This window comes from Colletes latitarsis, chromosome 7 (genome assembly GCF_051014445.1).
Source record: "Colletes latitarsis isolate SP2378_abdomen chromosome 7, iyColLati1, whole genome shotgun sequence".
Classification (NCBI taxonomy): Eukaryota; Metazoa; Arthropoda; class Insecta; order Hymenoptera; family Colletidae; genus Colletes; species Colletes latitarsis.
Window position 1 is genome coordinate 4,479,326 of NC_135140.1, and position 22,380 is coordinate 4,501,705.

The 22,380-nt window shown below is 41.0% G+C and overlaps 2 protein-coding genes and 1 long non-coding RNA gene across 3 annotated transcripts in view; 2 read left to right on the forward strand and 1 right to left on the reverse strand.

Annotated features, from left to right (window-relative positions):
- Cbs (cystathionine beta-synthase) overlaps positions 1–22,380 on the reverse strand; it is a 378,127-nt gene that overhangs the window by 299,415 nt on the left and 56,332 nt on the right. The gene's annotated exons all lie outside the window — the stretch shown is intronic.
- Positions 1–22,380, forward strand: part of LOC143343287 (zwei Ig domain protein zig-8) — a 105,599-nt gene that overhangs the window by 34,170 nt on the left and 49,049 nt on the right. The window lies entirely within an intron of this gene.
- Positions 2,828–3,252, forward strand: LOC143343288 (uncharacterized). The gene is made up of 3 exons (XR_013079942.1): positions 2,828–2,854; positions 2,970–3,061; positions 3,135–3,252. It is a non-coding gene; the product is annotated as an uncharacterized LOC143343288 (long non-coding RNA).

The window sequence follows — 22,380 nt, forward strand, 5'->3', positions numbered from 1 at the left end:
TTGTGCATACGTGATAGATGGGAACACAATTAAAAACCTTCTTACGCAAACTCGACCATTACAAATTAATGCAAATAATAATGGGAAGCGACGCAACATGGAAAAAGTTACATTGCAGTACAATGGTACTTTAATTCCGTTCCGAGTGGTTATGGAATAATTCGAGGGCCAAAAATTTGCAATGTCATTCCGAGGGAAGGTATTTCGCTCGGCTTAACATCATGCCGGTTAAACTGGCTTTGGGATGGACAATTCAGTACAATTTTCAAATTCTTTCAGCACGCGATGAAAAGGTTTGGAACTGTTCAATTGCATCCAGTACACCGATGAAAATACTTCGCGTTATCGGTGAAAAAATGACAAAAACGTATTCTCCGGCACGACGAACAAAACATGAACACGTAAAATTGAGCTTCGCGCTGTTTCCGTGTTCCGATTCAAAACTAACGCTTTTTACATATCAAATTATAAACAATCATTGGAAGCAAACTTTGATGGTTTTAATGAATCCAAAATATTTACGAAACTATACATTAATTATTTAAAATTTTCAGGATTTAACAAAATACTATATACCGTAACAACTTTAATAATAAATAGACACAAATATGAAAATTCCAATCTCGTGTTTTACGATATAATTACGGACTGGAGGAATAAAACATTGCATCCAACTTACCAATTCGGGTATGCAACCATGAGATATACAGAAAATGTAGAAAACAAAAAAAAAAATGATCTATCGTATAAATTATAGATATTCCATAATTTTATATATGAAAGACTCCACGTCCAAAACTGAGCACAGGTTTCTGATAATTTACAAAATTTTTTACTGATAACAAAATTTAAAAATATCTTTTTCTTTCTAAACGTGCATAGAATAAAGTAAGGTGGTACTTACATTGTTTATTTGTAGACTTTCACCCAATTTCTTTTCAGCGGTGCACTGACTCTAATACCGGTAACGAATAATTTTTATTTAGAATAGAAAAAGTTATAAAAAGTATAACAAAAATATGAGAGCATAGTAGATTAACACGACCGAAAATCAAAATCGGCAAACAAATGACTCTAATGTCGAGATTCATAAAGCATAAAGAGCCACGATGCTCTGGAAAGTATTTGCAAATGGGCGATATACACTGACTCGATCTTCGCGTGTGTCTAAAATGTAAACGGAACTCTATGCAAAGCAACTGTATTTCGAAAAATAAAACTTTTACGAACCAAGCACTGACTCTATTAACCGCATTGCACGCGATTACCAAACTGTCTGAAAGAGAAAAAACTGTTAAACACTCAGGTAAACTCGATAAGAAGACATAAACCGTTTATATACTCACGTCACTTGAATTTCAAATCCTTTCGATTCGAAAGCATAATGGTGTCGATTGCGTGGCGGTAGTGTTACACGTGCTTCGATTGCAATCATGGGCTGTAGCAGAAATAAAACATAAATTTCGATCAGATGCATTATAATAAACGTATGACGAAGCTTAATAGTAGCGATTAGAAGTAAAGATAAATGTTTAGAAGAAAAAAATACGTACTTAATTAAACGTGAAACTGTCAACGATCAGCACGAAGCACAAGCACAAAGCACACTAACCGTTAACCAATGGGAATTAATGTGGTGGGGGTTAGGGTAAGTTAGTCACGTATTCCATCATCTCGACTTTCGGTTTGTATTTTCGAAGGAAAGGTTAAACCTTGCATCTCGGATAACGTTGACGATACATTTAGAAACTGCGGCTGTCAAATAAACACAGAAAGATACCAAACATATTAATTACAAAATGATTCATGACCGTTACACTTCGTGACGTCACAATGCGTAGCATCCGTCTTTCGATACATTCGATAGATTCGATACTGTCTCTTAAAGATGCAATGTCGATATATCATGTTATTCATAAGTATTTCGGTCGATCGAAATATGTACTTAATGATATGTAAATATGTTAATTTTCGATCGAAATTTTAATCGATGCTTTTATATAAATTCTGTGAATAATACAGAATACACGAAAACATTACTTTTTCACGATGTTCGTATTTTACTTTGTAAGACTCTGACTCCCATCAAATAACTGTTCTAGTCTATTACTCGTCAATGCCTATTTCTTATGTGCTTTAGAATATTCTTTTAACGTGATTTTGTTCTTACCATTGGTAGCATTACTAAGCCAGGAACAGATTCGATGCACTTGATACGTTTTGAAGACTCGGTCGGGCTGTGTTTATATACTGAATCGCCGGCCTCTCGACTTCGCCTTGAAGTTAGGTTCACGAACTCCTTGGCGTGTGACACGAAAGAGTATTATTTTACGCGTCTACACTGTGCATCGTCTGTGGCCTTACTTCGCGGGTTACGAAAAAATATTGGTTGTGACCTCTATGTTATACTTCGTTTATGCCTATACTACAGACTAATAGTGTGTTCGTCGTTCTTACCATTAGTGCGTCAATCCCAATATTATCGACTAAGAATCAAGAAGATTTTTACGTAAATCTAGTGAGAATCGATATTTTATGTTCGAGAAGTGTCAGACACTGGTTACTTCGTATTGTGATGTTACGTAAGTGTAACGATAATAAATCATTAAATAATTAATATGTTTGTCTGGTATCTTTCTGTATTTATTATACAGCCGCAATTACTCTATGCATCGTCAATGTTGTTTGAGATGTAAGGTTTAACCTCTACTTCGAAAACATACAGAGTGTCAAGACGTCTAACTACGTGACTGCCTTACCTCAACCCCCACCACATTAATTCCCATTGGTTAACGGTTAGTGTGCTTTGTGCTAGTGCTTCGTGTTGATCGTTGACAGTTTCACGTTTAATTAAGTACGTATTTTTTTCTTCTAAACGTTTATCTTTACTTCTAATCGCTACTATTAAGCTTCGTCATACGTTTATTATAATGCATCTGATCGAAATTTATGTTTTATTTCTGCTACAGCCCATGATTGCAATCGAAGCACGTGTAACACTACCGCCACGCATTTGACACCATTATGCTTTCGAATCGAAAGGATTACAAATTCAAGTGACGTGAGTATATAAACGTTTTATGTCTTCTTATCGAGCTTACCTGAGTGTTTAATAGCTTTTTTCTTTCAGACAGTTTGGTAATCGCGTGCAATGCGGTTAATAGAGTCAGTGCTTGGTTCGTAAAAGTTTTATTTTTCGAAATACAGTTGCTTCGCATAGAGTTCCGTTTACATTTTAGACACACGCGAAGATCGAGTCAGTGTATATCGCCCATTTGCAAATACTTTCCAGAGCATCGTGGCTCTTTATGCTTTATGAATCCCGACATTAGAGTCATTTGTTTGCCGATTTTGATTTTCGGTCGTGTTAATCTACTATGCTCTCATAATTTTGTTATACTTTTTATAACTTTTTCTATTCTAAATAAAAATAATTCGTTACCGTTATTAGAGTCAGTGCACCGCTGGAAAGGAATTGGGTGAAAGTCTACAAATAAACAATGTAAGTACCACCTTACTTTATTCTATGCACATTTAGAAAGAAAATGATATTTTCAAATTTTGTTACCAGTTAAAAATGTTGTATATTATCAAAAACTTGTGCTGAGTTTTGGACGTGGAGTCTTTCATATATAAAATTATGGAATATCTATAATTTTTATGATAGACGAAATTTGTTTCTTATTTTCTGCAGTGTTTCTATATCTCGTGTTTGCATATCCGAATCGAATCGAAAACTGCTTAGACAATTTCGTCGCTGATTCCTTCGTCATAGTCAACGATTGGTGAGTTGGATGCAATGTTTTATTCCTTCAGTCCGTAATTATGTCGTAGGACTAAAGGTCCGTTGTTTATTTTCTATCTTCGACGAATATAATTTAATATTGGAATTTCCATATTTGTGTCTATTTATTATGAATTATTTTTTTGTAAATATTAATATTTACACAAATTCTTCTATATCTTCTATTCTGTTGTTACGCTTTATTAAAATTAAAATTATCGATCATATGGAGACCAAATCATTTGGTAACTGTTTTCAAATAATTTTAATTCTGGGCCCCTTCTGTTCTTCCGACGATTTCACGTTGATCTATCGACGCTAAGCTGTGGGTCGTTAATTACCGAATTACACGACGTATCGCTAATTTAATTACGCAGTTTCGCGGTTAGATAGGCCGCACGGAGCGGCGTATAAATCTTCCCGACAGGGAAAGCGTGGAATCGTCGCTGGTTTTGGACAGAAGAGACCCATTTCTACCACTTTCCTCCCCTTTTTCCATTCATTCTTGCCGCAGTTTTCTTTTTTCCTCTTATTCTTTGCCCCGGATGCCTGGTTCCTCCTTCGAGCATACCTCGTGCATTTAGTAAGCCGTGAAAGTAAAGGAGTTCCTTCTGAGCGCAAAGTGGTCTCTCATCTTTGAAATACCTAGCTACTCGCCCTCTGTTTTATACGCGTGCATTCCCCGTTCTTTTCTTCTTCTACCGCCTGCCCTTTTCTCTCGCCTCGTGTACTTTGTTTCATTCTCACCGACCGTTCCCGTCTTGGCTCGACATAACAGGAAAACGAACATTTTGTTTAGAGAGAGAAAGAGAGGGTGCACTTGGTCGAGTGTAATCTTAATGAAAAAAGCTTCCCCCGTCTTTTGCCTCCTTCTTGAGGCCGCCTCTATGTAATTAAAATTCCAAAGCTCCGTCTCCGTCTCGCTCGTTTCCTCTTCAGGCTATAAGAATTAGTCCTTGACGACTGCATTATTGCAACGCGCGAGAAAGTTTCTCCTTTCCCCGAGGAAAGCGCAACGACTGCCACGAATAATTCCAGAGAAACGATCCCGTCGCGATTACGCGTTCCGCGCGACGAAAACCTTTAAATCTTTATCTTCTCTTGCTGTTGACGACTGCTAGACACCAATCTCCTTTTAACTATATTCGTACCGGTGATTATGAAAATGGCCTAACAAGGAACATTACGCGATCGACAATCTCCGAATTTCATGAATCTTACAAAGGACCATCTCAAAACGTTAATTCTATTTTCTTTTTATCTACCATGGTCCACACTGGAGGGATGAAAGCGTCCCTCTTGTTAGAATTTAATCTCGAGAAGAATTCTACCGTCGCGTGTAGTTGCGTATACGTTTCCCATTTGGCGCACACAATTTCTGTGAAAGGTAGGACGTTCGGGGAGCAAGTTAGTCGTACGAGTTCTTCACCAATGTGTCACAAGCAGAGCAGATAAACTCGGCTGGTCGGGAAAAGCTGTAAAGCACTAGAGAGGAGGAACTGTTTGACGCTCGCGACTGTCGAAAGATGAGATTTCAGGCTTTGAGACTAAGATTCCGACTTTCCTTCCTTGCCCCGCCGCTTCGTCGACTACTCGAAGAGATTCGATATTCCCTTTGACGAAAAAAAAAGAAAAATAACGCGAACGACGACGCGCCGGACACGTCCATCGGCAATGACGCGCTATGTAAATGTATATCAAGCCGCGTTTGATGTAAAGCCTTAAGTCCGACATGTTTTGCTTTTGTTTATTTATTTAACGCCGCATTAGCTTGAAAGCCATTATCAGCTACCGAGAGTTACACGATTTACGTTGAATACTTCGAATTTAATAAATAAACCGTACCGCGAAATTATTTATGGCAGAACCTCGATTATCGGAACTAATAGAATTCATTGTTTTTCCACCGGCAATGAAATTGGAAAATATTCTTTCACAATTGCTCGCGGAACCAATGTGCTTCGTTGGCGAGAGAACGGTGAATGGAAAAAATTTCGCGATAAGTTCGCGGCAGACAGAGAAGTCGAATGTGTGAATCCCGACAAGGCCTGAAAGAACGTGATATCAAAAGAGTTCGAGATAAAAGTCCGTTGACACAACCAGCTTTAGATTTCGAAGACTCAGTGACGTCAATGGGCCTCGGAGAGAAACTTTTCTCAAACCAACTTGCGATTTACCGGTAAAAATTTTATCAGACACTTGGGTTTTCCTCTTGTCTGAACTTTAAGAAAATGTTAAAGTTCCTGATGTACTATATTAACAATTTACTGTCGCCGCTGTCGACTTCGACAATAGGAGTTTCGAACTTTAAGAATTTAAAATTGCAAACGGGTCCCATAGTTGTCCAATTATTGCTGAAACGTACGGTACTTTTTTCCTTTTCTTCTTGCCGATAGTACGGAGGCGAAACATTGTCGAGGAGTTCGAATTACTCGCGAAGAATTTTGTTTCAATTTTATGCATAAATGATAAAATGGCAGTTATTTTTTTACTGCACCGTCGAAAACTTCTTCACTGAATTCTATTATCATTCTAAGTGGCGAGCGTCAAATAATTTATGGATAATTAAGGGAATTTACCTTATGTAAAAAAGTTGTAGCCGTTAACTTTTGCTACCGAATTTCGCGAACATTCGAATTACAACGGGATGTAAATATGCAAAGCAACCTCGCCTTTCGATTATCAAGGATGACCGCCGGTTATTTAGTTAGCCGTGGTTTTGGTTCATTAGCGAAACTAATTTTACTCCAACTAAATGACCCTTTACCATTTTGTGACATTTCACAATTTCCGTGTACACGGATTTATAATCTGAATCCGTAATTCTCTTTTCGGTGGTTACCGGTCCGAACAGCCAGACGATTTCATACGTAAATCGCTTTGCATTTAGAGTCATGAAATTAGGCTGTATATAAGGAGAGTAAATGTAATACTTTCAACAAAATAACAGAAATACCGAGACGAAAGATATGATTTTTCGCGTATTATTCAAGAGTCGCCTTAACTTGTAAAAAATTTAATACAGAATTTCCAATTTTATTTTGTACCTGTTCGCTTCGTCGACCGAGATTTAAAATGAACGGGGACCCTTCGCGACGGAATAAAGATCAATAAAACGTTATCAACGGAAATGGGAAGACGTGACTTCGATCGAGAAGAATGGCCAAGGAGAAAAATTGTGGACTCACCAATTAAATTCTGAAACGCTGTGTTTGGCGAAACGTCGATGCCATCTGGCTTCATACTTTACTTCCATCTGGCAGCTTCCTCTGCTGAAGGATGTCGATAAAATCCATCGAGAGGTCATCTAATTGTTTTCTTCGGGAAGCTTCACCTAGGGGCGTCTCGGGGCTGTGACAAATGACGCCTACCCCTTATTCGACGTTCAGTTATTCCTATAAAAAAATGCATCGACGATCAGGAACGGAGGGAAAAGTGGCCGGTAATTTTCTCGGAAAATGCCACGCGACGCTTGTGTGTAGCGAGAGGAGAAACGGCCGCGTAAAATTTCAAACAAGAACTTTCGTTGTTTTTAATGGCCGTCGGCGGAACGTGGTTTCCAGAGAAGCGCTCGCAATTAGAAAGTTTTTGAAAACGTACAGGAGTGGAAACCGGACAATTAAGAAGGGAAAATTAGAATTAAAAATTTTAAGCTCGGCCTCGGTGGACCGTCGCAAACGCGCATGGCGCCGTAATTCTCAAATTCCTCGTGGACCGAGAAAGTTGGACAAAAATTACGTAGACTTATTCTTTTCAAATGTCTCAATTTAAAAATTGCGAAACTGTTTCTATTATTGCTCTGCATGAATTATCGATAAAGCAATAGTTCTACGTAAGCCACATTCAAGCATTATCCAATTTAAATGATTCGATCGGGGAAAAGTCATCGGATTCACCGGTTCAGCTGGCAACCGCGACTATTATTTTATTCTTTACGAACCGACTTCTCCGGTGCATTTTCGATTCCACGAACGTGGATTAAGTTACACCGTCGACCCGCAGAATTAAAACGCTAATAACCAGCGGCCAATATTTATTGGATAGCCTTTGGGGGTGGTTAAAGTCGAATCCAGCCGGTGTTCAGCCTCGGCCAGCGCGGCCCTCTATCGGTCCTCTTTCCTCGTTATACGCCTGTGCCTTTCGTTCTCCCCGCAAAGCATCCAAACTTTTACGAACCCTCGAGAGGAGTCTGGTAGCGCCACCATTGTTTCCCAAACAGGGGTTGTTACCACTTTTATGAGGGAGATTTCGAGCTTAGCCGGGCAGATAAGTTCGGTACGCTCGTCGCTTAATCGGCCTCGGCCCCCTCCCCAACTTCTCTGCCACGCCTTCAACCCTTTTTCGAGGTGCAGTTTTAACCCCTATTCGCTCCTGGTACTCGTTGCACTCGTTGGAATCAAGTGATTTCGGGATCAACCGAAACGAACCGTTTCTGCTTCAACGTGGACTGTTTACGAGGCTCGATTCCTTTCCCATTCTGCGTGATGGGAATATGGAAATTCCCGGGGAAATTGTTTCCCTTCTGGTAACCGGACAGGTGATATTTTCCACCCGGAAATAACGTCCAGTCTGTTGATCCGTATTCATAGTTCGTTCCTAATGCCGCTTTTAACTGTGTTCGTTGTTACGACTTATACAGTGGATGGCCAAATTGTCACGTATGTTAGGTGTACGTTTTATCTTACGTATTAAAATTTCGAATGTGTGTTGAGACGTCGTCCCTCGCAAAGTATCGATATCCAACGCGAGGACGAGCCAATAGCGATCGATATTTGTAACCAGACAAGACCCCAGCTTGTCGAAACGTGGAAAGCACAATACTCGTCGTAAAATGAACGAGCGACTCGGATGAACGAAAAGACACCAGAGACCACGGTCATACAGAATTTCACAGGATCGCGTATTCCTTTTACGTCCTTGCGTTCTTCACTGCGAAGCTATCTCTCGATCCACGCCGCCGTCGTTTCTTTCTACTTTGAATAATCCAGACCGGATACTCCGAAGCCGCGCGGAGTCCCTGAGAAGAATTATTTAAAGTCGCTTAGGATCAGCCACGTTCAGCTATGTCGGTCACTGAGGACTTCGCGGGCTGTTCTCCTAGTGACTTTGTAATTTCAACTTCGTCGCGGTTTTCGAACAGTTTAATCGCGCCGAATTATTCCGAGGATCCGCGGAAATTGGAAAAATCTTAAACGCAGCTGAATTAATGTACCTTTGGGCCGTCAGGCAAAGATGGATTGTTTCGTTGGGAACGTAGTGTCTTAAAAATCATATGGATTTTCTAAAGGAAAGATTGCTAACGAGAAGAATCGATGTACAGTGGAGTATTTGATCGGAAAAGCTGGCCAAAACTATTTTGACCACTTTGATACAACGAATTACAATTGAAAATAACACAAAAAGTGAACGTAACATCTTCATCACACATAAACGATACTAATAACCGTTCGATATTTCAAAAACGGATGAAACAAAAGTGTTTAGTTTCGGTGCAAAAATACATTATTCGATGCAAATAAATTATACTGATACAATGTCGTTCATATATTCAATTAGCTCAAACAACGAAAATTTTACATCTTGCACAAGATTTGAAAAATCGTATTTTGGCTCGAATATTCCACTGTGCGACGTTCGAAACTATCTCGAGAGCAAAAATGCTCGAGACACGCGGCGCGTTCCCTTCGAACCGCAGAATTCTACCTTAATCACCAGTCACGGGAAATTAAATTGGCGCCTGGTGTACATAAAATATTAATTTCTACACGAAACACCTCCTCTTCTACCGTGCACTAACCATCGACTTCTAAAGTACACAGTCTTCCGTAAATTACATCACGATCGATGCTCCTACGACGGCTCTCCGTCTGTAAAGACGTTACAACACGCCTCGCCGTGCCAGAGTGCTTTGAACGGTGTTGCAGCAGTCAAAGGACCATCGATGGAAAATAAATAACGAACACGAGCGAGAAAGATGGTCGTGGAGGGCGATAAATACAGGAAAATAGAGAGGGACGAGGTCGCGATGGGAACAGTGAGAAGAAAGATTACGGTTTAATTTATTCATTGACACCTCGAGTATTTTAAACAATGAAACAGTATCGGTTTTTCTTTTCGTATATCGGATCGAACAGCAGCCGCGCGGGCAAATCGAGGCTCGTTCTCGAGGATGGTCGGTGACGGGGGTGGCTAGAAGGGGTGGGTTAGTTTCATTTAAGCGTATCAACTGGCGCCGGTGTACACGGCCCCGGGGCTTGAAACGCCTATACGCGACTTCGCTATCGAACAGTTCTCATCCCCGATTAACTTTAACACCGGGAGCCGGTCTCTAACAGGTTTCAGGCTCCCAGGGAATGCATAAAAATTTCATCGAATGGCATATCGGTTAGCGTTCCGCGAGACTAAAGCGCGCGTAATGAAAGCGGTACACGTGCCGCGAGAAATAACGATCCTCTTTTCCATGTTTCATCACTTTTCTCGTTCTCCTTCTTCTTTGTTCCTTTTTTCACCCGAGCGACCGAAGCATCGGAGGATGGAAATTAACTGCCCCGCCGTGCTTTGGAATATTTCGGTAATTGATATTTCGGATTCGACCTGCCTTCGCATACAGCCCATGATTTCCTCGGTCACGATTCCCGATATTGGCACCCAACGTTGAATCTACGAATTTTTTAAACGATACTGACGTTGTTCAATTTACGCGTCACGGGACTCGTCAACGAATGGTTTTTTATCGTCGTTTCGAGGGTGGAAACTTTGAACGAGTTACTTCCGATACTTTTTATTCGATCAAGTTTCGATCCTGCGTGGTGAATTTCGTCAATAATACAGACCCCTAGCAATTCTCGAAACTGAGATTAGTTTGAGGCAGCGGGCTTATCAAAGCTGATTAAAGAGCGTTGGAAGGAATGTAGAGGAAAGAGACGGTAATGAGAAACGAAAGGAGGGACAAGAATTCACCTCATAATCTCCGTAATAAGCGTCCTCTTCATCTCCCTTTTACCATCGCCTCGGGTGAAGGGCCCTCTTCAATAAATCACGTGCTCCAACGCCGTGTAAACAGGGCTGACTTAATAAATGTAATTATCTGCGGAAAGAGAGCGTTCCGCCGACCGTGGAAAAATAATTTATCGCGAGGAATATTCGGTGCGCCGATGCCGATAACGTACCTCTTGCTCGATCGACTTTAAAACTGTCAACCAAGAATATTTATTAGTTTGAGGCGGAGAAACTTGTTCGACGACTGTTGAAGGTTGTACAAATTTTATGCAAATATGAAAAGATATGCCTAACGATGCAATTTCTCTACATTCGTTTTCTAATCGAAATGTTAAAACAATAAAAAACGAAACGTATCGGTTTATTAACGTAATCCAATTTAGGTGGTGGTAAAAATAAGGCTTCATCTATGTATTCTTTTTTTTTTTGGATTAAATATTGGACATGGACGTGGAAATTTTTTAACGAATCGAAAAGACAAATTTTTCTTCGCAGGATCGTTTAAACCAACGTTTCGCGCGTGTCTTTGCTTCACCTTCGCCCTTCCATATATTCTAGCTTCTCGTTCGATTTCCACTCTTTCCTCGATCCACCCCCATTTTCTTCGTGAACTTTCGCGGAACTTCTTGATTAAGGATTTGACGATGTTTTTTATGTTATCTCCCTTGATGCAGAATTCGAGAGGGCAATCGCGGCGAACTATCTTCGAATTTAGGTCCTCCCTATTGACTGTCCCTTTTTCTTATGGGATTAAAATTTGGAACTCGATTCTCGAAACGAGATACCGTCCCTCGCAACTCTCAAAGTAACACAGATCGAAATCCCATTGATATTTAAAAGGAATCCAATCAGCAAACATAATTAATTCGTTAATCGTTAATAGATTGCGGATTTTATGTACGTTCGTGGTGCTTGTGAATATAGAAAACATGATAAATATACATATGCAGACTATTACTATATACGAAACATTAATATTATTATACTAATTTATGAAATTGATTATGGTGCCTCCGTGCCAAGCCATTTTTGTATAAATAATTAGCTTGTTTAGATTAGTTATCACATTGTGTACTATTTATGCTGTAATCAGTTCGATTGTATTAGTCAGATCGAAACTTTTCAATTAGTAAATAGAACCTGCTCTATTTGTATTTGTTACGTGAAAAACAAGTGATAATAAAATATTTAACAAAAGAGGGAGTGGATAAATATACAGAGATAGCATTTTGTGTTTTTTATTTGTTTCTGTCGAAAAACAAGTATTTATTGTTTACCTTCATTGGTTTATTCTTTCATCTTTTAATTTTTTTGTATCGATAAAGCGATCCAACTTTTACTTTTTATACCCGATGATAGGTAACATTGCTTTAAAAAAGTAATTATTAATTATGCTTTGTTCTATACTGCATTTTTTATAACGCCTCATTATTTCGGTGGAAACATATTTTACAGAATTAAATTTCTCATAGAATGTATGTTTTCAGCGTATTAAATAAATATGTCTGCACGGTACATGTTAATGATTACTCCTATTAGAAACAATTCAACACAAATAATCAGAAAATAACCAATTACTTGCCAGGCAGTCGATAAGAAAACTACAGGAGCAAGAAATTAGAGATACAACGTTCCTCCAAAGGTAGCCTAAGTTCTTTTTCCTCCTACGTATGTCTTGTTCTCATTTTCCTCGTACGATGCAGTTCTTGCATCGGCATTCAGCCAGACACAGACTCCCCTTTCTCTCTCTCTCTCTCTCTCTCTCTCGTTTCCTTTAGACTGCGAAACTTAACTCGAGCGAGACTGCTCGACTCGATAGGCAGCTCGCCTTTGCTCCCACAACTTCTCTCCTTCTATTCACGACATTATTTTCCGCGCGCTCCAAACTTCTCGATTACTTTTATTAGAATGAAACTCCGAGAATTAACGTGGCTGCGAACGTTCCCCGGAATTGTTTGCGACGCGACTCGGCCTTATAGCCGCCGGAGGTCCCTCAACCTTGCCTCCTTCGACTTCCGAGCGAACTGCAGTCGGCTACGACCTCCGATAACAGACTTCCTTTACGATCTACCAACGAGTCGAAACTTGGTTCTACCTGCTTTCGAATTTTTCTCGCCCTTCGACTCCCTTCGAAGGCGTCCTCCGTGCTTACGCTCACGCTCGGTCTCCCCGATGAGATTCCACGCACTGGAATTATCGTCGATCAGCTGGCCAATCGAAGCACATTCGGAGCACATTGTTTCGAAGTTATTTATTCTTATTTTTCAGCCTTTCTTCCCTCGTTTCCTCGCGCTTCCCTCAATCTTATCAGCGAGTCAATTTATCCGTCGCGCTCAAATTCTTCTGTTCTTGCTCGCTCGTCGTTCGTACGTTCCTTCCAATTTTTCCTCCGCGACTCTCATCCCTCGTTCTCCGCGGCGTATTTTCTCCCTGTGTCGTCTACCTTGTGCCCCGGCACCCTCTGCCCCATCGTCGTCAGGCTTGCTCGTCGACGAGCTGCATAAGGGCCCGTCATCTCGACGTTACCCCCGCGGTGGAAATAAAATTTCCCCGTAGCGAACGTCGTTATCCACGCGCACGCCTAGCCTGGCGAGAGACCGAAATACAATAATGAGCAAAAGAGAGAGAGTTTCTCGCAGGCACTCTTCTTCCCTCGCGAGAGAATCCCGTATATAGGGTCCGTGTAAAACTGTTCCGCCGCGGAACGGAGTTTTAACAAGTTAAATGGTACCCTTCTTCCACTCGGCTCGGTGAGAAGAGATTCCGTCCTCTAATCTGGCCGTGGAAAGCGCGATCGATCATTTTCTCGGGCCAGGCTTTCCGCGCCTCGCCTTAAAAACGCCCTCTCTCTCGAGATGAATGCAATCGTTACCGAAAGGGAGAGAGAAGACTCGCGAAGAAGGGCTTCCCGAGAAATTCTTCCTATACGAGCCCCGGAGAGAGGATGCATCCTCAGTTTTACGCGCGGCCTTTATCGCTATTCCCGTTTCCTTGTGTCCGACGCTTTCGTCCTCCCCGTTGCTCCCGTTTTCTGACACCGCGGGCTTCTTTGAGGGATTACCTCGCCGCGCTACTTATCTCGAATTAATACCGCTTCCATCTTTGCTCAGCGATTTTCCCTTTTCAGCTGCTCTATTCTGGGTAATTTCGTATAATGGAAGCAGTCACGGGGCATCGAGCGGAAAAGCATTGTAAAAATAACGGGCGAATCAGTCGAGTACACATCTCCGGGGGGAGCTCGTAGCTTCCAACGACGCGAAAGTATGACCAAATCGGGCTTCACTGAGTTCGTATTATGCTTTTTTGTATCTATACTTGAAAGGAGAGCTCGAACGAATTACTGACAATTTATTTATTTATTTATTTACGGGTATGAATCCCCTTGTATGCAAAAAAAGATAGAGATACCGTAAGTGTAGAATACATGTAAATGTAACAATGAGCGAATGACGACATGACAAATTGCAATTAAAGATAAACATAATAGACGCCATACCTGGTTATACTACTTACAAAATGTATGTAAGTTGTCTGAAATCTTACAGTATTATCTAATTTCTACATGAATGCGGTATAAAAGGAGAAGTTACACGTTTGCAGAACTTATTGACAGTTAAACTTTCCATATAACGTAGAATTCTTGATATATAATTCTATGGCGTCTCCTTGAAGTTAACTTAGGTATCGTTAGATGCGACAGAGAGAGTATTTCAAGAGATACAACCAATCCATTAAGAGCTCTATAAATGAAAACTAGGTCCGATTTCGTACGACGATGTTCGAGCGGCCAAATATTTAGATTAACTTGAATCGATAAATATTGGTGGTCCATTGCTGCCAGAGGAGGTTTGAACCCTGTCAAAAATGTTTGTTTGATCAAGATAATAGGGCGACCAAGTCAGTGATGCATATTCTATTTTAGAACCTACCAAAGTACAAGTATTGTACTAGTATCTCTAAAGTATTTGGCAACCTTACTAATAAAGTCAATAGTTCTAAATGCTGCACTACTTGTGTGTACAATATGTTTTCCAAAAGAAAGATTTGTTGAAAAATATATCCCAAGATGTCGTGTTTGTGTGAGAAACGCATTATCAGAAATTTAGATAAAACTAGAAATAATTTATTACACCAATCGTACATACGGTTTAGATGTACTCTTGATCAACAATAGTATGAAACAGCTTTGAATCATCAGCAAAAAGTAAAAAATAACAGTATGGTTAATAATTCAATAGCGTTGAATTGGCAAACAGCCTCTCACTCGTCCCGCATCGTATTTGAATCTCATTTTCCATCCGTGCGGGGGAAAATTATACCGTATCTAGAGATATTTTATTACGCGTACTTTATTATGGCAGGGGGCCCAGACAGACGACCGACACGACATTTTTATGCAGCGATTTGCTCGCAATTTCTTGAGAACCATATACGGCGCGTAGTCAATATGAGGGCTAGATGATGAATTGCCAACAAGTCGTTTTGTGCGCTTCTCCCATGCCTAGGGAAACTACTTTGCCGCTGGTTCACCGTTTCCTCGCATCTCTTGCAATCTTAGTGCCATTCCGAAAAGATATACGACACCTCGCGCGACGGGAGCATATTAAATCTCGACCAAAAATTGTTTCAACCCCCAAACAGTGCATTTGCCAACGTACCGGCATTTCTAAAGTAACTGTACCGCTTTCAGCAATTGTGAATGTCTTTGAGTTATATTGTCCAATAAATCTACCTATCTGTCTAAATACACTCGTTAGAAATAGGAATATAATTTGATAGGAATCGAACGACCGTTTTGCGTTTCGAAAATTCCAAAATTCCATGCGCGAGATAAACGAAGCCTGTTTCCCTCTGTCCTACTTTCTATTCGATTTGTGCGCTGGAATCGAACGGAAAGATCGGAACTGAAAGAAAGAAGATATCGGTGGGGTTGGTGCGTCGACGATATCGCTCTGTTCCTCCCCTTGCCGGATTTCTACGGAGCAAAGCATCGGCATCAAAACTAAATTCCGTCAAATCTCGTCATTTCCGATCGCGCAGTCCGCGTCTCTCGGGGGAAAATCGATGGGTCAACATAAGAAAGAGAGCTTTCGTCCGAGCTTGTACACCGAATCCACTAACTACACGGCCTAGTCTTGAAAACTGAAACGTATGCTACTTTTTCAAACGCAAACGATACATTGTGTAGGGCTGGCATTAATTTGCAACTAGGATACACCTGTACCAATTAAAGTAAATAAAGAAATTAGATATCGAGAAAATTGAGCTCGAGGATTTAAACATTACTACTAGAATTATTTTTAAACTGCATTTCCTGTTAACGGAGTTCAGTTTTGGAGAGAATTGGAAATTTCACGATCAGAAATCGTTTATTAGAACTAGAATCGGGCCTCCGCCTCCGATATAATTACGCTCGATCAAGAGTTCGGGGTGGCCAGGGCTCGAAAACTGAAGGGTTGGCGAGGGAATTATCCTTGCGAGCTCCGGTCCGAAGTTTCACGCCGTTTCGCCCTCGATTTCCTCGTTAAGGTTCGAGTCGAGTGTCGAAATCTCGTTCGCTCGCAGCCGTGGCTGCAGATGTTGGAAAACTCGAAACGGTCGCACGGCTGCCGACTGACGGCGGATGGTTTCATCGAAGTTCTTCGATCATCGTAATTGCGGCCCCGAATGGCCCCCTCCCCCCTATCTGGACGACGAATCACTAACGTCTGCGGTCCATTTTCGTCGGACTCCCAATGAATTTCTCTTCGAACGTCCGACATTCTGGGCCTCAACTTTCCAATGTTGTATCTATATCGTTATGAGATTTTCTAAGTTCTTCGCACGTTATTTTCCCAAATCAAATACGTTTTAAAAGAACTAGTTTTGATATACTTATATTAAAAATTTTATAACTAGGTATACTTTTTGTTATGTTTACGTAGAGTTGCAATTTGTCATTTCATTACTCGCCCATTGTTATATAGTTTGTAGTGAAGTTTATTTTTTGTATAAAAAATATGAGTTTCGTTTCACCCTAGAGAATTGAAATTACTTTCACGCGAACCCAATAGTTCGTCACGGATGATAGTCTAAAACGAGACGGTACGCCTTCGATTTCGATTATTCTCAGCCGCGCAACACAACGTCGGAGGAGCCATCGCGTAATGAACAACGGGACGAAATTGCAATTTCAAGAAGTTGTAATCGCGCGTTCTGCGCGAAAGCCCGGTAACGATCCTGGCAGAAGTCAATTAAGACGATCGTACAATAAACATATCGGGCGTATTGCGAATAACCGAGTTCCCGCGGAGTCGATCGAACTCTCTTTGGATCGAGGCTTTACAATTAGGAGCACGTCGGTCCGTACGTTTCGACTCGAAACCGAATGCTCGAACTTCGAAAGCCCCCCCTGGCTGCTGCTTTCAGACGTGTATCCTCTTTACGCGTGAAGTTCGAGGCTCGTTCCTCGTCTACGTTATCGAGAGTTGCTGTTACGAGGTCAATTCGCGAATCCACGGGAACCGCGAACGCTGTTCCTAGGAAATAGCAACTGCACTGTTCTCAAAATTGCTTCAGCGAGAACGTTTCCCCGCGAGAAGATACGACCACCTGCCTTTCGACGTTCCCCTCGATAACGTTTCTATCTTGTAAATTTTTAATAAGACGCTACAATTGTATAAGTGATGATGGTCGCATAGCGGATCGTTTCCTCGTCTCGAAAATTCCCGACGAGCTTTTGATTTCGATGCGTCATTTTCAATTTCCCAGGGTTACTCGACGCAATGAATCAACGCCTATCGATCGACCGCGAACCAATAACTTTTTGCGCCGCCTTGGGTAAGTAATCTTCGTGACGTTCAAAAGATTGTAACTTTATATCGTGGAAGAGACTATCTACAGGATAGGGACGCTCGAGGAGGCGTCTGGCGACGGAAACCCTTGGAAGGCGTCGGTTTTTGCGACAACGCCCAGACCCACGGCTTATCGTCGAGAGGATAAACGAACGTCATACAGTCGGATCATCCGGATTTGGATGTTTCGCGAATCGATCCGAGGATCGAACCGACGCTGCGCCGACACCACGATCTTTTCAAACGTGGCGCAATTTGCGAATCGTGAAAATCCCCTTGACGATTCGTCGATAATGTCTTGAGCACTCAGACCCCGGGGCTCGACTGTTTCCCATAAAATTTTAACACCAAACACAACAAGCATGTAATTTTGGCTCTTTGAGTAGAAGGCGAATTTTTTGAAGCATTTGTGCCAAGGCTAGACTATTGTTCGTATATTCTTTTGATATTTCTATTGGGTTTGGTGCTCTGATTGCATTTTCTAGAAAACTTTTAATTTGGAGATAGTTTAGTAGATGGTTGTATTCTTGGCCTTCTATATACTTTTTGACTGGTTCGAGCATATCATCGATTTTGTTAAGGGTGAAAGGCGGGGGATGGGGGCCGTTTTGATTTCTTGATAGTTTGTTTAGAGGATTTAGGAGTCGAAATATCACTTTTTTAAAACTAGTTTCACTTACATTATTCCATTCTCGTCTAAATTAAATTGCCCCAAAATAGAAGAACAGAATCGTCGGAATTCCATCGAGTCGAGGATCCGTTTATATCGCAGCAGGAAGTGTCTTCCTTTATAAAGTCGGCGGACAGTACACGGCCGGCAATAACGCCAGGTTAAAGATTTTCGGCCGTCGATATACGCTTTCCACGGTTCGTCAATTACCGAAAGTTCGAGTATCGATGGACCGTAGGGAGTACGGAAATACGATATAACTTCATCTCGGTCCTTTCGACAATCTCGCCGGAAATAGTGTAGCGAACTCGCGGGAGGGTTGGAGGTTCGAAGTGGATCGAGGGCAAGGGAATGCACCTTCTGAACATATATTCCGACAGAACAATATGATACGACAGCCGAGGGAGAAGCGGCGACCAGTTTTCTCCGTTCGATAAACCGACCCCTGTTTGCGATTCGATTCGTGTACTCGACTCCCACGCGTGTTGCACCAGCCAGAAAGAACCGAAGGATATCGGTCGTTCGATACCCCTAGGGTACCCGTGATACGTTCACTGAAATCACGGGTCCTCTAATTTAATTATATTCCTGACCGTGGGATAGCTTACAAAATATTGCGTAGCAGTTGATTGTATGCGCTTCTGGTGGATTTTTATATTGCTCTGGCATCATTTACCGTCTACAGCCCTGCAGGATATTAACAGGTGCAACTACGGTCACCTAACAATCCGTTTAGGGCATCCTGAACCTTTAAAACCAACGAAAATCATTGCAACTACCATCAACTTTGGACCTTTTTATTTAATTACGGATATGAATTTTCTTGTATACAAAAATAGAAAGACATATGTATGTATTTTCCTTTCGGTTCAATCGTCCTTTGCCATCTTCCTTGCAGTTTCATGATTCCACGTTCATAGAAGTTTTGAAACTTTTTAAACCAATTCAGACAGTTACGTTCTGTTATGCAATCAACACCATAAACTTCTACTAACTCTTTGTGAGTCTCAACAGCTTTTTCCCCGTTACGGGAATAAAAAAATAGAATATAACGAAAATGTTAGTTTCTGTACTCCATGTTAAAATGGACACTTAACTAACAGTTACGTACAAAATTAGGCACAACTTGCTTCTAGAGTAATCTAAATGTGACTGATATCAAATACCATCCTTGTGGATTGTGAACATAACACTGACGGAATTCCTGCAAAGCAATTACAACACTATCTACGCGTGACAACCGAAACTATTTCCTTGCCAACTTAATAAATTTGCCCGAACTGGACCATTTAACAGTAATAGTTAATTAATTAATAATACGAAGAGAAACGATATAAGAAAATACGAGCTTGTAGTAATTTGTCAATTTTTCGAATATTCGATCGAAGAACTCGGGCCACAACAGTCTGGTGGACTCAAACCATCCGGTACTGAGGTCGTTTCTCTGAGCTGTTGTTATAGTATCGTATAATGGTTACGATCATGCTTCAGCGTTTCGGGTATCCATACCGTCAGGCTTCTGCTGGTAGGAGCGCGGAACAGAAAGCTGATCCACTTTCCAGAATCGAACCGCTGGTATTTCGTATCATTGGCCAAAGTGGTTTCGCAGATTCGCGAACCCATGTTACGCGTACACCACCGATAACATCGAATTTCCCGCGCTCGATCTGCCTACAAATCAAGCAACGACAGTTATCTCGTTACACTTTCGATACTTACACTATTTATGACGCGAAACGTAATCTACGTCGACCGTACCTCTATTGTAGAGATTGCACCTGAATTCGTGGTATCGTGACATATTTGCTCCTCGAATATATTAACTTTACTGTCTCCATCGTTTACTTCCGCCAGCAGTATTTCACGCGGTTGTATGTATCGTTCTGGGAGGGTTGTAAAAATATTTAAATTAAATTATACAGATAACTCTTCGACATAGACAGTATCTATTTTTTATAATCGTTTGAATAGAGGAAATAAGAATAAATAACTAGTATCGATCCCAGGGCAATATACACAGTTTATAAATTAAAATACGACTTTTATCGATGATTAATTTATGTTAAAACGTCCCATTGCGTCACGATTAAAAATTGAGCATAAACACTAGCTTTATTTACGGTGAAATGAAATGTTCAATTGTTTGTTCAGTATATTCCGTAGATTAATGCGACGTGTTCAATCACGCGAATCGCAGAAACGAAATTAATGCGATGCGAAAAGCGTACGGACTATTTTTATTAAATTCCTTTAACGTCGAGCATGACGTTTTTTTTTCATATAATCACTGCGCACCGCAAGCTCTGAAAAGCTTCATCACGAAGCGCACCGGTTGCGAAACCATTTTCATTATTTGTCTCTCATTGATACAAGAGCATTTACTGAGCGAAATGAAATGCGTGTAACGCTCGGTATTCCAGAAATAATTCTATTTGCTGGTTTTTTAGCGGAAATAAAATACGCGGAGGTTCGATTTCAACGAGACGAATATTACTTGTGACAATTAATATTTCAATCGTAACGTACTTTTAATGCTTCTCGTTTAGATTGCGGGTGTAATTTTTTCATTCAATTTTCCCCTCTTAAAACTAGTTTCCAGGAAATTAATCGTTTGATGTGTTTGGAGAGAAGATGAAGTACGAATGCTGCAGCAATTAAGCGTATCTTTGATCTTTTTAATAAAGCCCTGTTACAATATTAGGTGAATGTTGATGTATTCGTATCGCGAACTGGTTTCCCTGCTAATAACGATGGTAATAAGAACACCGGTAATAACGGCAATAACTGTCGAGGCAACGAAATTCCCGAGAGAATAGCGAACTGGCAAATTCCGCGCGTGTAAAATGCAAGAACGCAGAGAGGAGTACGTGTACTTACTCGATTCAGTTTCTTTGGGACATCTGCTTCGCATCCTGCCCGCGGATTCCATCAAAACTTCCGTCTATTCGCTCCCGCGCGACACCACGCGGATCACAAACTTCACACGCTTTGCGTCGATGTCGACACGTCGGAGGATCGAGATCTACGTATACTTCTGCGTTCCACGACCTTTGATCTCTGCTTTATTTCCTCGACTATTCATCAAATTTGGGAAGTTAGCGAGAGCTACCATTTTTTGTTTCGGCAGTGGCCTCGCAATAACGTCGCGGAATCCCACGTGTGCGCTGTATTTTTCATTTCGATCGTCACAGAGACACGGGGAAATGAGTTTCGGTGGTAAAAATTCCGATCGTTTCTATTCATTCGCGACAAATTGCTGTTATGGAAATATCGAATTAAACCGTAGCAAATTTCGCACGGCAATAAACGTATTTTCGCGTGCATAATAACACCAATATGACAATGGTCGTGGAACTCGAACCAGCTCGATGATGTTCATTCGAAAAGCAATTATGTTTTTATTCATGTAAATGATATTTTCACTCTTTCCAAACATTTTTCCGCGTTACTACGCGCGTGTACTGTATATGTTCGATGATATCCGATAATGCTTGAAACACCAACGCCGTGTAACCGTAATATGAATAAAATATATTCTGTGGGGGACACTTTGTGCATATGGTAAAAATAATATTTTATTTTTACGCTGTCGCAATCAAATTCTGATATTTAATACGAGAACACTTCGGTTATAACGGTATCTATATTTCCGACAGCAACTGTGGAACCGTGTTACATCGTATTGCATTTTTCATTAAAACACCGTTCGATGAAAAGTAATACAATAATAATTGTCTTTTTTATAACGTTTAAGAAATTGCTCAGTGCTCCTTTCTTTGTCCGTAAATAAATAAATGCCTGAGACCCTACGTTCCATCAATTTGAAATATTGGAAAGCTATTTTAATACGCGACGAATAAGATTATTTAATTCGACCGTCCATCGTCTCGACTTTATCCCGTGGGATTTCGAGGAATCGCAAGTCCATCGATATTCCCGCGAATCTACCGTCCATTATCGTCCACGATCACCATGACAATGCGACCAGAATTCGGGCAGGAGAGTTACGACGCGAGTCGACGCCAGACGTCGTGATCTTGGACCATCGAGGCGCGATTCGCACGAGTCTCTGGCATCGTTCTCGGCCAGGGTCT